Source organism: Lagenorhynchus albirostris, chromosome 14 (genome assembly GCF_949774975.1).
Source record: "Lagenorhynchus albirostris chromosome 14, mLagAlb1.1, whole genome shotgun sequence".
Classification (NCBI taxonomy): domain Eukaryota; kingdom Metazoa; phylum Chordata; class Mammalia; order Artiodactyla; family Delphinidae; genus Lagenorhynchus; species Lagenorhynchus albirostris.
In genome coordinates this window covers 67810260-67828434 of record NC_083108.1, presented here as the reverse complement: position 1 = coordinate 67828434, position 18175 = coordinate 67810260, and the positions used below count along the sequence as shown (strand labels likewise).

At 51.5% G+C, this 18175-nt stretch overlaps 1 long non-coding RNA gene across 1 annotated transcript; it reads right to left on the bottom strand.

Annotated features, from left to right (window-relative positions):
* Window positions 1-3066: 3066 nt before the first annotated feature.
* On the bottom strand, window positions 3067-16776 carry LOC132504255 (uncharacterized). Its single transcript, XR_009534808.1, has 3 exons — window positions 16671-16776; window positions 3946-4028; window positions 3067-3301 (listed from the first exon to the last, which is right to left on the bottom strand). It is a non-coding gene; the product is annotated as an uncharacterized LOC132504255 (long non-coding RNA).
* Between the last annotated feature and the right edge of the window lie 1399 nt (window positions 16777-18175).

Below are 18175 nucleotides of genomic sequence, written 5' to 3'. Positions count from 1 at the left end.
TTGCCCTGTCCATAGCACAGAGTAGGTGCCTAATAAAAATGTGAACTATCAAGGTAATGTAGCCTTGGACCGGCCACGAGGATGGAAGACATGGCTGCCGGAGGGGCTTCTGTTCTGGTCTGATGTGGTGAAGAAAGCATGGCTCAGAGAGGGGAATGCACTGACCCAAGGTCACCCAGCAATCTGAGGCAGCTCCAGGACCACAAGCCAGTGGTCCCTTAGGCAGATTTCTTCCCCTCTGTGTAATGGGCCTGTTGGCTCTGTCAAGGTCACAGAGGTCAGGCCCACTCCTGCCCCCAGCCCCAGACCCCAAAGCCTGCACCGTGTTGACCTGGGTGACCACTTGGTGGCACTGTGGAGTCGCCGCCGACTGGCAGCCAACCCAGGAACCCCAGTCCAGTATAGTGTGACCAAAAGACTTCAGAGGTTGCAAAACCAGTCTGAAAGGGTGTTCTGTGCTGCACTCATTCCAGATGCGGAAACTGAAACCCAGAGAGGGCAGGCTCTTTGCCAAAATCACAGAGTTAGTCCAAGAAGGAAGAAAAAGAAAATAGGCCTTTTATTGAACACCTACTATGTACCAAGTTTGCAACTATCTCATCCAGTTCTCACAACTGCCCAATGATGTGAGAACTACTCTCCCCATTTTCCAGATGAGGAGGCTGAGGCACAGAGAGCTTAAGTGGAACCACAGGAGCGAGGATGATAACAATAACTGTTGTAGAGAGTATTTACTGAGCGTCGCTGCACATCGCAATGATGCCAATGCAGCTGGCCAGTCCCACAACAAGGCCGAGGCTTGGACACCAGGATCAACCCATTTTAAAGAGATGAAAACTGAGGATCAGGAAGAGGAAGCCATTTACAGAGGTTGCACAGCTGAGAAGTGTCTGTTGCCAGAACTTGCTCTTGTCCAGAGAGGATCTGGCTGATTCCTGCCCTCTCTCCCCAATACCCCAGTCTCAGGCAACTCCCAGCCAGTGTGACCTGACTTAAGCCAGACCTAGGCTTCCAGGGATCTGGAAAGACCCAGCCCCTTCCCAAAACCCAGAGCTGTCCAGACTGGCCTCCACAGCTGGCTGGACTGGGTTGCAGTCAGGGGTCTGGTGCCCACTGGAACTTGGAGGTGTGTGGAGGGGTCCCTTCACCTCTCCACATGGGTCCTGGGCCAGACATGAGCTCAGGGATGCTGCTGCCTGTTCCTGAATGCTCTCCAGGATGTCCTGAAGGAAGAGGATGCTGGGGTGAGAACTACAGAGAAAAAGCCACGGAAAGATCATGAAGTAGAAAGAGCAGAGACAGCATAGAGACAGCAACAGAAAGAGAACAAGGGAGCCAGAAAGACAGAGAGAAACAAATTCAAACAAAACAGAGAGGGACCAGCAGAGCCAGAAAGACAGCAGGCAGGGAAAGATGCATATCAAGACAGACAGACAGACAGAAGCAGAGAGAGATGGAGAGACAGAGACAAGGGGAGACAGGAAATCTCAGAGACAGATAAGGAAAAACGGACAGGGAGTCACAGAGACAGAGAGAGTCGTGCTGGAGTTGGAGACCCAGAGAGAGACAAGTACCAAGAGAAGGACCTCAGAGCGAATTCTCAGGGGAGAGGCACCAGGAGGTTGGGCAGAGAGAAGCCACCGAAAAGGAAGGGCTGGAGGAAGCTGAGAAGAGAAAAAAAAAAGATCAGAGAGAAGCAAAGAGGAAGCTGAGATTGCTGAGAGAGCAGACGGGGGAGAAACCAGACGGAGAAGATGGGAGGGAGGAAGACAAGACCCCAGACCGTCAGAGGGTGGAGGCCAGGCCGGGGTAAGTGCGGCCCTGAGGTCAGGGGTCCTCCCAGCCTGGAGACCCTACCTGGGCCCTGGACACTGGGCAGCCAGGGCCCTCCGTCCACCACCTGCCCCTGGACCCTGGAACCTCCCTGGCAGCAGGGACCTGGCCGGGACCCTGGAGGGCACAGGCCAGGAGGTTGGACTCCCTGGCATCTTCCATTGCCGCCCACTCAGCAGGCCCCAAGCTCGTCTTTTGCATAAAACAATATTCCTGTGGGGGATGCTAATGCGCCCTGCTATTTTTGCCTCTCCTGGATCGTGGTTTGCATACATTTGCATACCCTGGGAGAATTAAGCTGGGATCATGTAAATGAGCCCACCAGCTTGGGGGTAAGGGAGGCTCCTGGCTCCCTGCCTCCTAACAGGCTATGCAGGTCCCAGCCTCCCCCTGGGGCTGCCCTGGGCAAGATTGGTTGACATGAAGTCTCAGCTGTATGCATTCCCATCCTGAGGCCACTGTCCACCCAACTCTGGGGTCACCAGAGGGAGCTTTCAAAAACCCAGATCTGAGCCTGTCACATCTTTCTTTAAAGATTTCATGGCTTCTGAGGTCTTAGAATGAAGGCCCAAACCCCACAGGAGCCACAGGGACGAGCCCCTGTCAGCTCCCTGTAACCCACAGTACCCCTCCCTCCAGACACATGGAACTTGCTCCTCTCGGGGTTCAGCCTCACCAGACTTATGCCCACCACAGGCCCTTTGCACATGCTGTCCCTGCTGGCTACAATGTTTTTCCCTCCCCCTCCTCACTTACTTAACATCTAATTCATCCTTCAGACTCCAGGCAGAGTACCACTTCCGCAGGGAAGCCTTCCTATCATCTCCAACCTCCTGAGCCTTATTTCCCCTTTTGCAAATTGGGAACGGTAGAAAATTTCTTCAAAGGGCTGGGTGCACCAGATGTTCCGACCATGCCCGGTACATAGTAAGCCCTCAATAAACGAACAAGCATCTGGTTATCGTTATTATTATTGTTGTTGTTAGTGCTCTCTCATTTGGGTCTCAGGACTCCTGGTCCAGTGCTCTTTGAGCTGCCCCCCAACCCCACACCGCCCCAGAAGCTGGACACACCCATGCTGCCTCCTCCTCCTGTGGTTGGTGTCCTGCAGCCCTGCTGACAGTGAGGCTGAGAACATGTTTGAGTCTCAGAGCAGCTGAGCAACACTTGCCCTGGAAATGAAGTGTTTTCCTCCCAGAAAGTTCTACCCCTGACGTCAAGGGTCTCTCCTGTTCGGCAAACCAACACTTGTTTATTAGGAGACTTTCAGCTGCCGGGGCAGGGATCAGCCTGGCTAGATTTGCATGGGGGCCGGTGTGCCCCGCACGTGAGGGCATCCGTGGCTGGCAGATGAGCAGGGCCGGTGTGGACAAAGGCCCTACAGGAGGGTGCGGTGGGCAGGAAGGCGTCATCAGGCAATGCTGCTCCCGCCTGCTGTGTCCCGGCTTTCCCAACAGACATCGAGATGCTGTGGAAGAAAGAGAAAATTATCTTCCTTGCCTTAACTGTCTCTTTGGGGAGGAAACCCCCACTGGTCCAGCCCACACAAGAGTATCTGCTTGTCAGGAGAGACCCCCAGGGCTTCCTCTTCCTGAAGGGGACCAATCCTTGCTGAAGGGTAAGGTTTCCACTTGGGAGTCATGGTTCCACATAGCTGGAGCCCCATCTATTCAGCTGAGGGAAGCAGATGGTCTACTGTGTAACTACAGAAGGGGTTCCAGCCTCACTCCATCCTCCAAGCCCCTCCAAATGGATATGAATGTTAGATCTGGACTGGAGACACCAATCCCGCTTCCGCACTTGCGAGCTGAATGCTGCTCAGAACCACCTCAGAGACTCAGTTTTCCCGTCTGAGAAATGGGGACAGCACCCAGATTTACTTCATTCATGGGGCTGTGGAGAGGGTTAAAACAGCGCAAGCAGCTCTGCACAGAATAAGTGCTCAATAAATGCATCTTCTTTATCCTGACAATTTTCATTAAGTCTTAGGTTCCTACCGAGTTTATCACCATCTCCCCATGTGACTTTGGGCAAGTCCTTACTCTGCTGTGGGTCTCAGTTTCCCCATTTGAAAAGCAAGAGGGTTGGTCCAAATGACTCATGCTATTTTACCATTTCCGGTCCCAAGTTCTGTCTCTTGAATTCTGTTTCTCTGCAGCCATTATTGGATTCACCCATTTCCCAGAAGCATCAGCCTAAAGGGTCGAAAGGTTAACTTGGAAATATAATTCCCAAAGGAGATAGAGCCTCCATAAACTCACCCCCCCAACTCTGCCCACGACCCCACCCCCCAAAAAGGGGGCTCTTGACAGTAATAGTGGCCACACTGACACAGCACCTACTATGTGCCAGGTACTCTTCTACATACAACCATGAGATACGACCAGTGCCTCCATTTTACAGATGAAGAAACCAGAAAATGGAGGCACAGAGAGGTTAAGCAACTTTCCCAGGATCACTCAGCTCTAAAGTGGTCCAGCTGGGATTTGAACCCAGACCACTGGGCTCTCAACCCCAACGCCCCCTCAACAAACAATGGAATATCACGTATGCTATAGATCAATGGCAGGTGACGTTTGGGTGAGCAGAGCCTCTGGGGTCGTAGACACTGCCCTGTTCTCAGCAGATGCCCCAGACTGGCCTCACGGGGTCATGATAGGAGGCCAGCTCAGCCCGGGGGAGGCCAGACCACCCCCCTTCCAGCCTGTTGGTTTAAAGAAGATTCAATTATCTCAGCCGTGGTGCACACACTTGCTCTGATGAGCTGAAAAGGGAAAATGAGGAACCTGCATCACATCCTGTCAGAGATAGAGGTAACATCACTTTTAAGGAAACAAGCCTGTGGTCAATTGTTCAAGATTGATTCAGTTGGTGGCCAGCACGGGCAACTGGGAAAGGGACAGCAATCTGCCCTGATCACATCACCTGCATTTGTCAGGGGCCATGGGCTGGGTTGGGTGGCCAGGGTGTGTGGCTGCCAACCCCCAACCGACAGCCTCCCTGCACCAGGGGTTCCGGAGAGCTGCTCAGATGGGCATTTCGGGGTGGATGTGTGCGAGGGCCTGCTTGCTCTCTCAAGGCAGGACAACGGCAGATTTCAGGCCTTGCCAGACTGTGGGCATGAGCTGGGTGGCCTCGGAGAGGGGAAGATATGTAAGGGCCATCAACTCACAGCAGTTCAGCCATTGTCTATTGAGCATCTCCCACGCACCATGAGGATACAGCCTGAAAGTGTGTTCCAAGCAGAAAGGGCACTGTGTGCAAAGGCCCTGAGGTAGGGGCAGGCTTGGCACACTTGAGGCCATGCAGGAAGGTAAACCTGGCTGGAGTGAGGACGCTTGGGAGGAGATGGCACCAGATGAGGTCTTTTGAAAGCTGTGAGTGAGCCACTGACATTTCTCAAGCATTTCCTCTGTGCCAGGCATCAGGCTCCGTCTGCCCCACAAAGGAGGCTCTGAGATGAATCCCAGATCATAGATGAGGAGTCTGAATGTCAGAGAGGTGACGTCATTGCCAGGTCCCATAGGTAATACATGGCGGAGCTGGATTCCTTTTCTAACATGACTTGTCCCATGAGCCCAAACCCACTTGCCCCAAACAATAGCTTCCCAGCAGGACAGAGCCTGGAGGTGACTTTGAAAGGTTAGTAACAGGAAAACTGAACCTGGCACGGGGGAGGCAAGGTTCCCACCGCCATGCTGAGAATCTGCCATCCTTGCATAAAGCAGAGACCACCACAGGGAACTGTTATGCCGGAGCCAACGTACTCGTTTTCTATAAGCTAACGGACATTATTTTTTGTTTGAAATTCACCACCGTAGAGCATTTCAGAACAGTTTTGGGTACACATACCCTCTGGGATGTCTTTTAAAAATCCATAGTTCCAAGTCTCTTGAGTTTGTAATATGCTGCCTACTGCACCCACTTTGGAGAGTCGCCATGTGTATTCATTGTATAAAGGCTCTGATAAGTCCTGCTGCACAGGAACCTGTTTCTATTTCTTTAGCCCAGCATTCCCCAAATTCATTTGAGCAGGTAATCTTTACAAACATGACCAGAATTGGGATTTCCCAGGAGTGGTAATGGGAAATGCTGGTCCTGGTAATTAAGAGAAGCTAAAATAATCCTTCTGACCTTGGAGGAAAAACATCTGAATGTTTTGGAGGGTGGGTGAGATGATGAAGTGAGGGAGAAATATTTAAAGAACCAGGGGAGCTATTTCATGCAGAGAAATGAAGGTGCAGAAAAAGGCATGGTGGCCACCTTCAAATCCCTGGGAGGTTCCCAAGTGTTCTGTGGGGACACTAGTATTTCCTCTCTAGTTCCAGAGAACAGAGCTAGGATCAGTAAGTGATGTTAATGTAGGAAAGGAGTTACACCTTTCACTGGAGACTGGCTGTCTCGGTAGGAAGTGAGTTCCCCATCACCAGAAGTGTGCAAGTAGAAACTAGAAGACGATTGTATTAGGGCTGCTAAAGAACAGATTCCATCCACAGTTCTGGAGTTTCCAAGGCAAAGATACGTTGACCCAGGCCCCAGCCATGCTATATTCCCCTCTTCTCTCAAGGCTGGGCAGAAGGAAACCAGGCACGTCACATCCATCTGACATTAGGAAAATTCTTATAAATAAAATAGTTCCTATAAAAGCTGTATGAGCTCTCTCCAGTCCATCTCATCTCGACAGTAATAAAACCAAGCCCGTAACTCCAGCATTGCCTTGCCATCCACAAGAGGAAACGCTTATTTTAAGAAGTATAAAAAGAAAAGTAATTTACAGTCTATTAACATTTTAAAAAGTGTGTTAGCAAGAAGGGGGAATACATTACGGGCTCAGTGAGGGATCCAGAGAGAAGCGGAAAGTGGAATCGTATAAATTTTCCTTGGTTTTTAACCTGCAGAACTGCAAACTCATCCTGAATCCTTTCCCCTTTCCTGGAGAGGAAGGTCTGGTGGAGAAAGAGTGGCCAGGAAGCGGGCAGTGAGGTGGGTCCATGAGGCAGTGGGAAAGGCATGATGGGGCATGGATTAGGAAATCGGGTTTAAGTTCCCATCCCAGCTGGGGTTCCCAGGGGCTCTGCCAGCTGCCCACCTTCTAGGAGCCTCAGGCAGATTGTCTAATCAATGGACATAATAGATCCCAGGGTCCTGTTGTTTCACGTAAAAGTCTTAGCTTTCCAGCAGACTTGGGAGGGCTCCGTGACTGGAGAGGCGCCTTGTGCGTCGTGGTCCTCACCTAGCTCCGTTGTCTCCTTGCCCGGCTGCGGGCCCTCCATCTGCGGTCCCAGAATGGAGCTAGGTCCTGGGCAGGGGAGTGGAGGAGGGCGGGGATGGATTGCAAACTGCAAATCAAGGGAAATACATGGAAACAATTATAGAAGGATGGACTGGAAGGGAAAACAAACCGTTCCCTCCAAGGAACGCAGCCACAGAGGACTAGCCAGAGGGAGGAACTGGGGCCTTGGAGGAGACGCCAGCGGCCGAGCAGGGGGAACAGGCAACTCCAGGAGGTGGTGACATTCCATGTGGTTGGCACATGGGCCCTGAACCCTGACTCAGACCTTCACCTGCCACGACATGCCAAATAAGCCCCTTCTCCTTCCAGGGCAAGCATCTCACACACACCACACACACACACACACACACACACACACACACACACACTATAACTTATATATACACGTAGACACAGGCCAACACAATCTCACACATGTGTACACATGCACACAGAAAATACGATCCCACACACCTATGCCTTCCACACACACGGGCCATTACAATCACACATGCACGCACATGCACACAGCCTAACTTACCCACACACCCTCCAAAGCAATCACACACGTGCTCACATCCACATCCACTTCTTGTACACATGTGCCAGTGTAAGCACACGTGTGCGTACATGCCACACCTCACTCCCACCTGCATGTGTGCGTCTGCACAATTGCCCATGTGCACGTGCATATACACGTGTGCTTAGTGCACACACCCACACTCACGCACGCTCCCAGTCACTTGCATTTACACACGCGTGTGCACCCACGGTCGACACACCCATAATCTGACATATGTTCCACACACTCAGCCACGTCCTCAGCGTGCACCTCTGCCCACGTGTGCACGCACAGACAAGCGGTGACCTTCCCACCCTCCTGGCCACCAGAACGCAGGCCCAAGCGCCACACACATGCAGGTTCTCCCAGGAAAGCGTCCGTGAGCGCCAGCATGGGGCGTGGGGCATGCGGCTGCCGGACAGACGGCTTCTCACAGCCCGGCTGCCTCCCTGCCTGAGCCTGTGTTTGTGCAGCTGTTCCCTCTCCTCCGAATGTGGGGAGGGGGCAGGCCATGGCCAGCCCTAATCAAGAATTTCACACCCCCATCGGGACCAGGCCCCTCTGCAAACCCCGCATCCAGCTGGGTGAAAGCCCAAAGCTGGCTTTGTTCGCCGGGCTGCTGGGGACAGCAGGGGCCCCACTCCGGGACATGCCCCCGCCCAGTTCAGAGGGCTGAGCTCCAAACTCGCCCATTGTAGGGCTGTTCCAGGCCTGAGCCCCACTTCCCCCAGCTGGGTGTTCCGCCAATGGCCAGCAGGCACCAAACGGGCCTCAAAGAGCCCCCCTGCCATCGCCCTTTCCCAGGCTTTATCAGTGGGGGGGGGTGGGGAGAGAGGATGGGCCCCAGACACATCAGCAACCGGCACGCAGGGGTGCCCAGTGAGGCTGAGCACGTCTGCTTTTAAGATTTGAATCTGGAGAGGCCTGTTCTCAGAGCCATACGCCAGCCCTCCCTCCCATTTTTCCAGCCCAGCACCCTCAAAAATGTCGCAGGGTCTCCCCTCTTGGCCTTGGCCCAAGCTACCTACCGCCCATCTCAAATGCCTTTCCTCTCTTCTCAGCATGGACAACTCTTACTCATCACCTTTCAAGACCAGTGCTGATGCCTCCTCCTCCAGGAAGCCCTCTGACTCCCTGCTTTTCCTGCATCTTGCCCTCTCACGTCGCGCTGTCAAATTCTTGCTTCACTCATCCGCATCCTGGACCATGAGATGCCGAGGGCATCCAACTGGGCTTCCATCAACCTAGCAACCCTCAGACTGGCACAAGGCCTGGCACATGGTGGATAATTGTTGAAGGAAGGGAGGATTACTGGGTGGAGAGACATGGCGAAGTTCTGCATCGGTGCCTCACATCTGTGGGCCTCGTGCAATGAATTAAGTCCCTTAATTTAAGAGTTAAATAATACTACACATATATTACAAAAGTTAGGTAAATTTCCCTTTCCCTCCTGTCATTACCTAGAAAGCTGCCAACTTCTAGATTATAATTATGTACGTGAATAATGAAATTAGCATATCTACCAGCTCACTCCCTGCTCATTACATACCAGCAAGAGCCATGTGTCCTGATTCCAAATCACCCACCTCTGGAGGCTAGCTGCGCTCCGGGCTCTGGAACAGCCCCTGGGGAGAGGCTACAAGCCCACCCTGCACACCCTCAGCCTGGGGGCTTCAGGGAGCCCTTAGAAACCCTGCTAGTTAGATAGTTCATGTCCCATGAGGCTTTAACCTCATCCAATGGGTGGATGGGAGGCACTGGTTGAACTGGCCACGGCAGGGGGCTGGGGCTGTGGGATGGTGATGCTGGGAAGAGGACCTGAGTCCTGGGTCCACTCTGCACTGCTGTGGGCCCGTAGACGGGCTTCCTCCCCCACCCGTGAAGTGGGTGTGGCAGTATCGTCTGCTTTGTCGAGGACTGTGGGTAAACAGGATGTGCTCCTAAAAGCAGTGTCTGGATGAAAACAGGCTTGGGTTCAAGATACGGCTTCACCACTCATCTGTTAAATGACATCATTCTGAGCCTCAGTTTCCCCTTCTGTAGAATGGGTATGATAGGCAAGTGAAGTTCCATTGTGCCCATTATATAATAAACACTCAATAAACATAAAATACGGTGGGTGTCTTTGTCAAGATTGGAGTTCACCACCTAGCCTGAGGGATCTCCCTCCCTGTGATGGACTAAATGTTTGTCTCCCCTCCCCCGCTCCACCAAACTCATGGAATGGTATTAGGAGGTGGGGCCTTTGGAAGGTAATTAGGATTTATGAGTTCATGAGGGTGGCGTCCTCATGACGGGATTACTGGCTTTATAGGGGTCACCAGAGAGCTTGCTTCCTCTCCTGGGTCTGCCACGTGAGGATACAGCAAAATGTGGGTAGTCCGCAACCCAGAAGAAGGCTCTCCCCAGAGCCTGACCCTGCTGGCATCCTGATCTTGGACTTCCCGGCTCCAGAATTGTGAGACATAAATGTCTGTTTGAAGCCACCCAGTCTGTGGTAATTTTGTCATGGCAGCCCGAGCTTGTGAAGGTATTCTCCCAGCAGGAATCCTTGTCGTGAAATGGGACCGAAATAAAACCCAGAAGTCAGCACGTGGATTGACCTTGCCTCTCTACAGGGCATCGCCAACTCCTGGATCCCCCTGGAATTCGACCAGAATGCCAGGTTCTGGACTCTCTCCACCCAACACCATCCAAACTGCCTCCACGTGGAGCTGAAGCCATGACCAGGTGGATGGTTAAGGACTGGCCCAGTCTTGTTCATGTGCACTCACACATTCAAACTCTTATCCAAGGCTCACTGTGGGCAACGTAAGAGGCAAAGGGGAGCCAGCGAACGCTTGAGAGCGGGGGAGAGCTGGCTGCACCGTCTGGCCCTGCAAACTGTAAAGTGCTTTGCAAACTGTAAATGTCAGATTGCTCTGGGACCTTTGTCCAGACTCCCCTGACCCCACAGAGAAGGACTCAGAGCCCCAGCTTGTGCCATCTTTGCCCCCCGACTTTGCCTCCTCAATACTGCAGGGCTGGCTGGCTTCTGCTTCCCAAATTGGCTGGTCACCTTCACAAGCAACACCGTTGCCCCTGGGGGGACCAAGATGAGCAATGCCTCCTCCTAGTACTTACCATCTAGAGCTTTGCCACCCCGAGCTGAACTTCTGTGCCCAGTGACTCTGATTGGGTCCATATTGTACCCATTTCACAGATTAGAGATGAGTCAATCCCGGATTCATGGATAGAGTCAATGAAGCATCTAGCTGAGACCCACAAGGCTGGGCACCTTCAAAAGAAGAGGCTAATTAAAAAGAATGAAATATTGCCTTTTGCAGCAACATGGATGGACCTGGAGATGATCATTCTGAGTGAAGTAAGTCAGAGAGAGAAAGACAAATATCATATGATATCACTTACATGTGGAATCTAAGAAATAATACAAATGAACTTATTTACAAAACAGAAACAGACTCACAGACATAGAAAAAAACCTTATGGTTACCAAAGGGGAAAGGTGGGGAGGGATAAATTAGGAGTAGGGAATTAACAGATACACACTGCCATATATAAAATAGATAAACAAGGATTTACTGTATAGCACAGGGAACTATATTCAATATCTTGTAATAACCTATACTGGAAAAGAATCTGAAAAAGAATATATTTTTATATATATTCTTATATACATATTATATATATATATAAAACTGAATCACTTTGCTGTAACCTGAAACTAACACACTATTGTAAACCAACTAGACTTCAATTAAAAAAAAAGAAGAGGCTACACATTACTCATATTTTTCAACCTCCTCCACACTCCATCCTCCCGCCCCCATAGCCTGGGCAGGACACACCCCATGGAGGTAGCTAACGACCTGGACACTTACTACGTGCTCCGTGGCCTTTGCATATATTCCCTCATTTAACCCTTGCAAAGCACTGAGCACAGTGCCTGGCACACAGTAAGAGTTCAATAAAGGTTTACGGAAAAGATGAATGAGTGAATGAATTCAGCAACAACAAGAAGAAAGCAAATCTCATGACTTCAGCCCAGTGCTGGGAGTCAGACAGACCCGGGATCAAATCCTTGCTCTGCCATTTATCAGCTGCGTGACCCTGGCCAAACTACATCCTTCCCTGGAGACTTTAGTCTTCCCATCTGTAAAGTGGGCATGGTGATGCCTGCCCATCAGATTGGTGTGAGAATGAAAGGAAGTGCAGCATATAAAGTGCTCGGCACCACACCTGGGTCAGCCCAGAGCACAGACAAAAGGGTTTTGTTCTTGTCATTGTTGTGGATGAGGTCGCTGTTTCCATCTGTCCCCTCAGCTTGCAGTCACGGGTCAGGAAATGAGAACCCAGAGGTCACGCATGCATGGTCTGGAGGCCCCATCCGGCTCCCAGATGTGTTTGCTTTGGCTGGCATGGCCCTTCGTCCAATTTTTTTTTCTAATTGAATTAGTTGCCAACATTTCAAGATTGAGGGATTTCACATAAAATATAGATTTTTTTTTTTTTTTTGGATCTCTCTTGGAACTTCAGAAGTTTGGGCCACACCACAGAATCACATTCAGCCAGAGCCAAGGTCAGCTGAAGCCAAGATGCATCCACCCCTGGGGATGCGGCAGGAGCTTGCCAGGCTGCCCCAGTCCCCACCCCTCCGTATTGCCTCACTCCCAGCCAGCTTCACTCATTTAGGTAATTCACCCGCCCCTGGAGGATTTTGCATTTGGAAGCCCTGCTCTAGATTTTCTCTGCTGTGAGATGAACCAAGGAAGGTCCAAGTCATCATTAACCAAGTGGAGTTCAACAACAAGAAGGAAAACGTACACCTCACAGTGATTCCGTGGGCTTTTCTCACAACTTCACAGCCGGGGCCCGGAATGGAGTTCACATTCCCACCCCCCTGAAAACTCCATCACCCTGTGGATGGTGAAAACCACCCTCCCACCCAGGCCCACTTGAGGAGCCCACAGAGAGCCTCCTAGACGGCCCCAGCCCCTCCCGGCAGGAGGAGGGTGAGCAGAGAAAATAGCTCCCATCTGAGCAGGCCGGGCCACCGCTTCTCGACTCTAATTGGGATGCAGCAATTAGATGATGCCAGAGTGTACCCAGGGCTCAGCTTTCAGCCTGAGGTCCCACCGACAAACCATCCCATTTGGAGAGTTCGCCTGACATTCCTGAGCCGGGCCGCCTTGCCAAAGAAAACTCAAGCGAGGCTTGTCTTGGCGCTGGCTCAACCCCCAGCCTCAGCAGGAAAACCAAAAACATTTACACAGCTGGGGCTGCGACGCCCGCTTCCCTCAAGAGTTTGTCAGGGCTCGGACAGCTCAGCCGACTCGGGGGGCACCTCTGAAGGGGCCTGTGTTCCCGAGCACAGCCAGGCATGGCCGGCCAGACAGAAAACACTGTGGCTGTCCCCAGGAGGCGGGAGAGAAGGCACTAGAAAATAAGGATTGGGCAGGGGCCTGTGGGCCGGGGTTAGGTCCATCCTTGATCACCGCCCCCTTCTCCAGCCACATCTGCACGGGTCATCCTGGCCAGCCCGCCACCCCACCTGTGCCCATGGGCCAATAAAATGATCCCAAGAAACAGCTAATGGAACGCTGGGTGCCTGGGGCCCACATGCTGACAGTTCTGAGCAATGGCCTCTTCACCAGTCTCTCTTTGCACTCAGTTCCCCATCGCTTTTCCTGGCTACCTTTCCATGGGGTTCTCCAATGCTCTCCACATCCTGCCCCCTGCCAGGCGCCCCGTCTGGCCTCCCTGTTCTGATGACCAAGGACTATGGTGAAGAGGTCCGCGAGGGTGTGGTTAAAAGCCAGAAGCCAAATGCATCGGTGAGCACGCTGTGGTGGTGGTGGGGGGTCGCCAAATTATCTGCTAAGTCCCTTTGGAATCCCTCTGCTTCTCTCTGTCCCACTCGCCCATGCCCCCCACCCCCACTCTCACACACACAGTCCAGGCCACCATTGTCTCATGTCTCGGTGGCTGTGGCAGCCTCCCCTCTGGCCTTCCAGCCTCTACTCCTGCCCCTAGAGCCAAAGCCAGCACAGCTTTTTTTATTCTCTCGATAGTGAAACATAACTAACATACAGCAAAGCACAGAAAATGTAGTTTAACACAATTTAATGATTAATTATCCAGCAAACACCTATGTACCAGACAAGAAATGAAATTTCAGAAACACCTGCTTGCCCCTCTTCCGTGCCTCTCCCTCCCCTCTCCCTGTGAGATTTCATTACGTTCCTGACTCTGATGAAGATCACTTCCTCGGGTTTTCTTTAGACCTGAGAACAACATGGTTTCGTATTGCCTATTTCTGGATTTTATATAAATGGAATAATAGTAGTAATCATGTCAGTATTATTTTGTGTCTGGCTTCTTGCCTTCAACATTGTGCAGTAAGATTCATTCACGCCGTTGCCAGGAACTATAGCTCATTCATTTTTCACTGCCATATAATATCCCATTGTGTGAACGTAGAAGAGTTTCTTTATTTTACTAGTGATGGATTTTGGGTTGTTTCCAGTTTGGGGCTATTTTAAGACTATGGTTTTATCTTCTGGTGCCCAAGTACATGGCATATAGAAGTTTTACAGTCTGTGATCAAACACAAGGTCAAGGAAAGCTGCATTACGCAAAACGAAAATTGCTTGTTTCCTGCAGGACTTGTCAGAGCCTTTAATGTATTCACGTGTTGATGTGCACCGTGACTCTCCCTGTGCCAGGCCCAGATGATGCAAGGGTGAACAAACCTGCCTTAGTGAGTAAATGGGGTGGATGGGAAGTATTAGCTTTAAAATCTGGTCACGGTCGTTACCTCTTCCTGATCTGCTGTGCAGGTTTGGGCAAATCCCTTGCCCTCTCTGAGCTTCCATTTACTCATCTGCAAAGTACAAGTTGAGAAATTGTGACTCCCAAGTAGACTTCCTCCTCTGATACTAAAATACTCTGTACAATTGTTTTAATTGTTTGGTTTTTTTACTATTTTGTTTTAACAATTGTTAATTGTTTTAACTGGCCAAACTCTGGAGGAGAGGACGTCTGATCTGTGTCTTGAGTATTTGGATGGGGGTGGGGATGGAGGGCAGCACCACCACATGAGTAGAATATGGACCTCCCAGAGCTAGTTTAGGGGGAAGTAAGGAGAGCCGTGGAGCCCATATGGAGGGTTCATCCAGCGGAAGAGGAAAGAGAAATGATTTCTATAAATCCAACCCCTCATTGCCAGCCCTCTTCCTATCCCTGCCCTACCATGCAAGCAACCAGAGACAGGCAGAGAGACCTTACAACCTAGAGGATGCATTCTCAGCAAGGGTGATCTTTGCCCCTTTGGGAACCAAAAAATCTTACAGATATACATACAGAACACGAACAGTTACCCAATATATCCGTGGTATTAAAATTTCACCAGAGGGGTGGCGCAGTGGTTGAGAATCTGCCTGCTAATGCAGGGGACACGGGTTCGAGCCCTGGTCTGGGAGGGTCCCACATGCCGCAGAGCAGCTAGGCCCGTGAGCCACAACTACTGAGCCTGCGTGTCTGGAGCCTGTGCTCCGCAACAAGAGAGGCCACGATAGTGAGAGGCCCGTGCACCACGATGAAGAGTGGTACCTGCTTGCCACCACTAGAGAAAACCCTTGCACAGAAACAAAGACCCAACACAGCAAAAAAATAAATTAATAAAACTCCTACCCCCAACATCTTAAAAAAATTTCACCAGAGGGAGAAGGGAAGAGTCGGGGAAAATGTCTAAAACAGTTCCTTAGGGGGATAATAAGTTTTAAAAGACTTAGGACACCCTGATCTACAGGTGACCAATTCAAATGCCCCCAGGGGCCAAGCAGGAAACTCAGGGAATAAAGTAAGTGGTATATGAGGCAATAAGGGGGAGTGGGGGTGCTGGCAAACTGGCATGCCCACACTAAATGCATTATTTCCATTTTTTTTTTCATTACTGTTCAGGCAAAATAAAACACATCTGTAGCCTGGCTCAGCCCTGCCATCCACCAGTTTGCAACACCAGGTTTAAATAAAGAGCCAGACCAGGCCCAGTTTCTGTGGCCGATGCAAAACAGCGCTCAATCTGCTTCTGCGCCAATTGGCTGCCACCTCTTGTATGTGTCCCTCATCCCCAGCACACACCATGCCAGCAGCTTCCTCCAGACAGGACCCGAAGCCTTGTTCCACAGCACGCACACGCGCATATGACGGGGATTAATGCTGCGTGATGCATAATTAATGATACCGAATAAATATGCAGATTGGCAATCACCGATTGACTGCTATGATCAGATTCCTGAACACCAGCTAATTGACTGGCTGCCTGAAATCACCATATCCAACACTGTTTTCTTCAGCACATGTGCAAACCAATCCTGACAAGGCGGGGCCGGGGTGGGGGTGGCGGAGGTGTGGTCCTGTCGGTTCTAAGACACCTTCTCCCATTGTTCCAGGTGAGGTGCCCTTGGCCCCTGCTTCTTTTCCATCAATCGCACTAATGGTGGGCCAGGGTGGGCCATGTGCCGTGCAATTGTCCAGGGAAGTATAATTATTGCCATTTCACAGATATAGAAAGAATGGATTGGAGAGTGTATATATATATATATATATATATATTTTTTTTTTTTTTTTTTTTTTTTTTTTTTTTTTTTTGCGGTACGCGGGCCTCTCACTGTTGCAGCCTCTCCCGTTGAGGAGCACAGGCTCCGGATGCGCAGGCTCAGCGGCCATGGCTCATGGGCCCAGCCGCTCCGCGGCATGTGGGATCCTCCCAGACCGGGGCACGAACCCGCGTCCCCTGCATCGGCAGGCGGACTCTCAACCACTGCGCCACCAGGGAAGCCCTGGAAGTATATTTTGATTAGGGTCCCACAACTAAGAGACGGGGAAGCCAGGATTCCAGCCCAGTCTGTTGACTCCAACAGCCCCGCTTTATCCTTTTCCCAATAGTTTCTGACCTCCTGAAGCTGATGGCACAGCAGGGGAAAGAAGGGATTTGCTCACGGATTCATCCAGTATCTCTTGGGCACATCCCCTGTGCCAGGTGGTGCCCCAGACATGGGACACAGCGGTGAGCCAGACAAACTCCCATCCTTGTGAGGATCACGTTCTGGGACAAAGATTGTGTTTTGAGAGTCCCGAAGGGAGCATCTCTCCATATGTATCTCATGGAGGAGGTGCTAATTGAACAGGATTTTGAGGAGTGGAAAGCATTTGGAAAGAAGGAGATTGTGGGAAAGCTAACTTCAAGGGCAAGGGCAGCAGAAAATGTGTGGAGGTGGGAAAATAAAAGGTGGCATGTGAGAAGAGGCAGATGGGCATTTGGAGGGAGATGGTGGGAAGGTGTCAGTGGGAGGAGTAGGGAGCTGTGCGGCGAGATCCTTGAATGCCAGGGCGAAAGGGATGGGCCGGGGCAAGACTGGGTCCTCAGCCCCGCAGCACAGAGCAGAAGCCAGCATCAGGAGTGTCCTTGGGGACTGCAGTGGGTCTTTGCTGACCGCTGTCGCTGTATGTACCTCTAGCCACCCATAAGTCACGTGTTCACACTCTCGTACACACTCACACTCTCCAGTGTTCATACTCACACATGGTTCTGTGGCTTCCAGAAGCATCCTTTTCTAAAGTCAGAAGCTGCGGGTTGCCTGGTCATGCAGTGCCCAGCACAGGAAGCCCTGGCTGCAGAGAGCAGCGTCCCATAGAGAGCCGGGAGCCAGGGCCCTGACCAACTGCTGGAGGCACCGTCACTCCGGGCAGCAAGGAGGAAGCCTTCCTGGTCCCAGAGCCCAGCACCTGGGTTCTGGGCACGTGCAGAATGGACCTCCCTCTGTATGTGCCACGGGCTCCCTGCCCGGCTGCTCGGGTCCTCCAGGGAGGTGGTTGGGCTCCTAGATAAGAGCTCGGCCTTCAGAGGTGGCACCAGGTTCCCGTCTGGCTCCACCGCTTCCTTGGGCAAGTTCCTCACCTCCTCGTGGTCTCAGTGTTTTCACCTGTAAAATGGGACTAAACAAAACCCAGCTCAAGGGGCTGAGTCCAAATAAGACGATTCATATAAAAGGCACTCGGCATTTGTCTATGGCAAAGCTCTCAATAATATCAGTTCTTATGCACTGTTCATCGTTATTATTTGTACTGGGATTTTGGAAGAGGGCTGCTGTTTCGCGTGAGTGCGGCTGGAGATGTGGCAGGGAGCTGGGTGTCTGTAGGAATTGGAGGGAAAGAAGCCAGAGTAACCCGAAAACACAGACGTTGGGGGCCATTTAGCTGGGGGACTAACAAGCAGCCTCGTGACACCCCTCAGCATTGCCCAAAGGCCACACCAAGTCACCAAGGAGAGGTTACCCCAGGCTCGTTCCTCTGCCTCAGCTGAGGCCCAGGGTCACATCTCCGCCCCTGTGAGAAAAGCTAAGAGCCAGGATACCCCCCAAAATGAGCCTCGTTTTCTTACAACAGGTTGCAAGGCAGAAATAAACAGGAGCCTCTGATGCCTCAAATGACTTCCTTGGGTTGTC